The following is a 6217-nucleotide window of genomic DNA, read 5'->3' as shown; positions in this document are numbered from 1 at the left end:
GGGGGGCAAGGCATTCGGGTCAATGGTGTCTGGCAACTGTAGTGCTTCTTTGAAAGACAAGTCATTTGAGGTGAATATTAAAAGCTTGGGTGTTTGTGCATGGTTAGAATTTCAGGCTCTGTATCTTTGAAGATAAAAGGGTAATTCCCGCGGTTGGTTGTGAGCTGCTGCTCACAAATCCCCTTATTGTGAAACTTGTTCAGTCAGCCCCTTTCTGCAAGCTTCTGCAGAAAGAAAAATGACAGGGTTAAGGATATTCTCTATCAGAAGTTCCCCGTGTGTACTATGGGCATCATGTATCGCTAAGTAACTGTAACAGAAAACAGGGCATAGTTTTCCTTCTAAGTGTTCTGCACTGGGAATAAACATAGGAGCCGCAGAAATGCCACTGCAAATGCTTCAACTGGCGTGGTGGCATCCTTTGGCTCTGTGAAGAGTTGTGTGTAATTTGTGGCTGTGTGAAGTCACCCATCTAGCTGCTGTTGTCTGAATTATGTGGAGATCCAGAAATCCCTAGCTATGTTTCCCAGGCATGGCTGGTAAGAGATGCTACTTCCTATACTGCTTTCTGCTCTAGCCTTGTCCCTACTATATTCGGACAGTGAAGGTGGAGGAGCATTCATCCAGCAGTTCCTCTCCTGAAGGGCTGCAGGAGGGAGCTGGAGGTGTTTGTCCCAATTGGAAAAGAGAGCGGAGTCAGTTTCTCTGGTTTTGTGGCCCACCCATGGCATGCCTGACACTGGATCTGGAGGCTGCGTTCAAATCATCTCATAGTTTTACTCCTTACGCTGGGTGTCGTATGTGCACGGTGGAGCTTTGTTGAAGAAAATTCAGTGTGTAACAGGCAAGTCTCTGCCACTGTCTGCTGTGAGAACAAGATGGGGCAGGCTCTGCAGCACAAGGACAGTAATCCAACCTCACATGTTCAGATCCCGCAGCCTTGTGTGGCTCTCTTTCAGGTACCTCATGATCCACAGCAGAACATGTATTTTGTACACAGAGATTAAATGTGGCATGGGGTGGGGTGGGGTGTGTGGCAGAAAGAGTACTTTTTCTACAAAGTTTGATGAAAGAGGCTGTGCTGAAGAGACTGGGAGCTCGGAAAAGGAGAGAATGGTTCGTCTGAGGACACACGTTTTGCTCTTCCAAAACCTTTAAAGAATTGTGGCTCAAGTTTCCTGGGAGCGAACTGCAGCTATGTTCAAGCTTAGACACCTTCCTTGGAGCTTCAGAGATAATTTTCACAGAGAAGACAACTGGAGTGTTTTCCTGATACAGTCAGTTTAAATTCACCTTGAATTAGTGGAAAGCAATTACTATGATTGCAGAAAACATGGATGGATTTAAGCAAATAGGAAGAGGAACACTGGGAAGTATCAGATGTAGGATAAACAGTTTGTCCTCTAACAGTGCAAGGTTTGTATCAGTGAGCAATGACAGTAACATAAAAACCCAAGGGCATGGAAATCTGATTCTTTGGCTATTTTTGTTGGGAGAAAAACCTTGTGCTTTCTTGTCTGAAACAGATCCTTTGCAAATATGCGTTTAAAACTGAAACCTTTACTGACAGTAGCCTGCCTGTGAGATATTTGCAGCAGAGAAGGGGGTGCTAAGAGTATGACAGATATTTTGTGCAGCTTGGGGCTGTAGGAGGCCCTCCCACCCCTACTCTGTTTAGTGTTTCATATGGCATTTGCCAGCAGGAGTCTTGTGGGTGCGTATTCCAAGTGTGCCTGGCAAACGGCATCTGAAACAACAAGGATATACAGGGACAAGAGGGTGCCAAGGGACGCTGCCCATGTAGGCTGGCACAAGTGTCACTGGGGTAAAATAGTGCTGGAGACTTGGGCCTCCACAGCCAGGGGCAGAGGTGCAGTGCCAACAGGCTGCAACATTTGTCTGTCTCATCTAAATTACCGTCTTGGACTCAGTTGTTACTCACACAGTAAAGTTGTGTTTGGGTTTTTTGCCCCCCCTGCTGCGTGTAGGCTGGGGGTGGGCAAGAGGGTGAGAGGGAAAACAACCAGGACACCTGACCCCAACTGACCAAAGGGAGGACATGCTGGACTATGTAGCATCACACTCAGCAATAAAAATGGGATGGGGGTGTGAGGGGTGAGCTGCTTCTAAAGTAGCTGTTGCTCAGAAACTGGCTGGCTGTTAGTCTGATGGTGGGAGGTGGTGAGTGATTGTCTTTGCATCACTTATTTTTGTTCTTTTTCTTCACTTATTAAACTGACTTTATCTCAACCCATTAGTATTTTCTCAGTTTCACCTTTCTGATCCTGCTGGGGGGGATTGAGTGAACAACTGCGTGGGGGCTTCACTGCTGGCTGAGGTGAACCCACCACACTCCCTCATTCCCTTCTCACTGCCCAGCATCAGCAGCTTCTTGCTGAATGCAAAATGATCTTGTAATTAGTAAGTATTCTGCCCTGGGGAGGGGTGAAGTGCAGGAGAGAGGGACATGGTGCAGGGCTCTTTCTGCATTTTGTCAAGAAAGGTCCAGCAAAAAATGGCTTAATGAAATAGCCATTTTAATAAGACAGAACAGAGGAATACAGATAGCGTGTAAACCTTACGTCCTGTCTGATGCTGGGCACCATGCATTGGTTCAGCCCGCATGGATTTTCCCACCGCACACTGTGCAGATCCCATCTGTGGAGACATTCCTTGTTTCTGGTCCTTCCAGCTCTACTCCTAAATGTTATTGACGTGAGAACTTTCTGGCTGCACTGTTAGACACGGGCAAGGATGCACAGGTGACAGGTGAGAGCTGCCTGCAGGCTTCTCTGCTGCAACCTGCTGGCTGAGGTGACCCTGTGGCCGCGGGACATGTGTGATGGTGGCATACGAAGAGCATGTGGGGAAGAAATGGTTGTAGTCAGCTGGACCTGTTTGACAGAACAGGTGTGGGTTAAGCAGTCCCGGTTCCAACTTCTTGCCTGTGTGATACCTTGTTTATTTCTCCACTGGCCTGAACTTTGCCCATTTTTTCAAAGGTTCAAAGAAGGGTTCATGTATCTCTGCCAGCTGTCAGGTTGATTCCTGCTTCTCTGGCATGTTTGGTTTGGGGATTTTTCTTCATTGGTATGTGGAGATAGTAGCAGTCCAAGCACAGAGAGGAGTCTAACAAGCTCAGCCTGCGTGGTCCTGGTTCCCGTTGCATGGTGCTGCCCAGAGGTGGGCTTGTAGGCTGGAGGTCCTCCTGGAAAGTGGAGATGGAGTTCCTCTGCATGCCACTGGGTACTTCACCCATGCTTATAGTCACTGCTCTGTTTACAAAGGCCAGTGCAGGAGAAAGACAAAGTGGTGAAGATGTGCAATAATACAGTATCTCCTGTTAATGCTAGTTTGATTCTATCCATCAGTTGCAAAAATGGGCTCACCACTGTTTGATGGGGCCAGGAGGTAGCTTTTGCCACTGGTTGCAGTGGGGTTGCTTTAGAAAATCAAAAGTGGAGAGGACAGCTGATTTAGTGATAATCCATCTTGGTAGGAAAGACCAATGTCAAGGTATTTAAGACCCATTTACTTCTTTTATGAACAGTACAGTGAATATTTCTTTTTAATCTCACCATGACTATAGCTGTGGAATGAGATATAATGTGATATTTGAAGGGATTTTGGCTACCGTAGGAATTAATATAATCCTTACAACACCACTTATTGTGAAATGTGTTCAAGGAGTGATTTAGACCTTATCTGCACTGTGTCTTTAGCCTACATCTTGCAGGGACTTCCTATGCTTGCTTCAGCGCAAAAGCGTTTCTCTAATGTCGAATATAAAATAATTTTAATACTCATCTTTCAAAATCAATTGACGGAACAACAGACAGGTTAGAAGACTTGCAGCAATCTGCTATTTTTGCTACTGTAGTAACTACAAGTGAAGCACCAACAGCCCCCCTCCTCCTGTAAAAAGCTGCAAAGAGGTAGCTAAGGCTTCTGTCTTGAAACTGGTTCAACTTGTGTGGTTGATTCCCTTGTCCTATTGGCCCTACTGTCCTTCTGCTAGGAATATGGCTACATGGAGCAAACTGTAGAAATAAGCCTCTACTTATTTTCTAATTCAGTGGACCTATTTGCAAAACAAACCCTTATGTAACAATTTTTATCATCTCTACTAATGTTATAATCCCTTTGAAAACATCCCATGTCTGTTCACCACTTTTAGCTTGCTTAAACAGTCTCTAAAGATATTATAGGAATATTTCTTAACAAGTATAAACTCTATCAGATTTCTTAAACTGGAGTAAATCAAAGTTCTTGTTATGATTGGAGGTTTAGGGACTACACTGTTACCAAAATGTTAACTGCTAGGAGCTAGTTCGAAACTAGGTGGCTAGAGCTGCTCACATACTCAGTTTCGATTCCCTTACAGCAGTTGTCATAAAAAGATTAATATTAGTCTTCAAAGACCTGGTGTGAAACACACTGCCTGCTTCTGTTTTGTGAACGGGTTCTAGTTCTAGCAAATGGAGATTTTTAAATTGGTTTTTTTTTTTAAAGGGGGAAGTTTGCCAGTCTGTGTGGAAAAATAAATACACCTGTTCTTTTTCTCCTCACTCAAAACCAAAGAATTGCTGTCTGGCTGTGAAGCAGTTCTGTTTCAACGGTAGGCTCTGCTTTTACACCAAGGAAGTGGTCCTTCTGAGCTTCCTCTCACTTTATAACTACCAGATAAAGAAAACTAGTTTGGTGCAAAGCCTGGCAAGGTTGAGTGTTCTCATCTGGCTGCCGTCAGACCTGCAGGTTGTGGAACTTGTCCTCGGTGAGGGAAGACTCTCTTCAGTCACCAGTTATCACCCAAGCTTTAGATCAGTTTTCTCCAGGGGGCTCTCCTATTGGAGTCTTGCTGGGTCTGTTGTGGTTAGATGTTTTGTGTGCTGGGTTGTCAGTGAGCACCTTATGATGGCTCGACCACCAAAGGAAGTTGCCCCTGGCTGCTTAGAATATTCTGAGACCTGAATGGTCCCTCCCTGAGGCTGGCACAAACTTGAACTACAGAGTTCAAGCCAACCTGTCATTCCTCCCCCTGCCCAGTGTCTGGCATCACTACTCAGTTTAGATTACATCAACGGATTAACTCCTAAACTAGGACATTTTTCAGTGACCAAATCTGAACTACATTCACACAGCAACATGCTGTAATTTGACATTTTTACCCTTGCAATTTTGAGTAAGGGTAAACAACCTAAGTTAAGGCACTGGTCTGTTTCCAGTTGAGTACCTTAGAAACTTAATGAAATTTGTTATCACAATGGCTTGAAAGTGTTCTGGAATTATTCTGGAAGCTAACCTGGAGAACTGGTGTCAGCCTGGGCAGTTTCTTCTATGTAGGTAACCATTACTTCAAAATATCTGTTTTCTTGAAATAATTTTTCAATGTTTTTTCAAAACACTTCCATGAACAAAAGTTGATTTCCTAATCAAGGCTACTTATTTTCAGCCTGAGGCTTTAGACCACTGTGCTTAAGGAAAAATAATGTGGCAAGGGCTCCCAAGAAAAGTTTGGAAAGAAGTTGGCATAGCTGCATGATTATAATAATGCACAAGTGATATATGGAATATGATCCATTAAATAATAAAATAGGTTTTAAATTATGCAGTTTATACATAATTTGATTGTTATACTCTCTCTGAATGAATCAGATGCTCTGAAATCAAGAACTTCAGGCTCCTCATCCAAAAATCAGAAGTGAAGACTTCCACTGTGTATTTTTAAGTTTGACAATCAAACTTTCAGGAATAAAGCATAGATTCGTTCCAGTAGCAGAGCTACTACCTCCTTGTAGGAAACGTGAGTCCTAACGTTATTACTGGTCACATCATCTATGTAGGAGAGTGTTATGGATGTTTGTGTGATGGTACCTTAAAAACGGTCTTTGAAAAATACACTCTGCAGTAACGTGCAGGTTGATGTGCTGCACATACACTGAAAAAACTTACCAGGTGGCAGAAATGGTTGCAGCTGAGTAAGGTGCTGCTATGCAGCAGGTAAACAAAAGGCTTCAGAAACCCTCAAACACTTTTATTTTTAATTCAGCTCCTTTCCATTCAAGACTCACCACAGACATTTGAAGATGCTGGTACACGACAGAAAATAATATGTGATTCTGTTGCAGGAAAACTCATTTCTTGCTTGGATGAGCAGCAGGAGTAGTACCTAGAAGGAAGGAGGCAATGTCTACGAAAGCGTGTTATGGGGAGCCCA

This window comes from Athene cunicularia, assembly GCF_003259725.1.
Source record: "Athene cunicularia isolate RWA chromosome 2 unlocalized genomic scaffold, athCun1 chr2_part1, whole genome shotgun sequence".
NCBI classification, from domain to species: domain Eukaryota; kingdom Metazoa; phylum Chordata; class Aves; order Strigiformes; family Strigidae; genus Athene; species Athene cunicularia.
Note: the sequence above shows the minus strand (reverse complement) of the source record.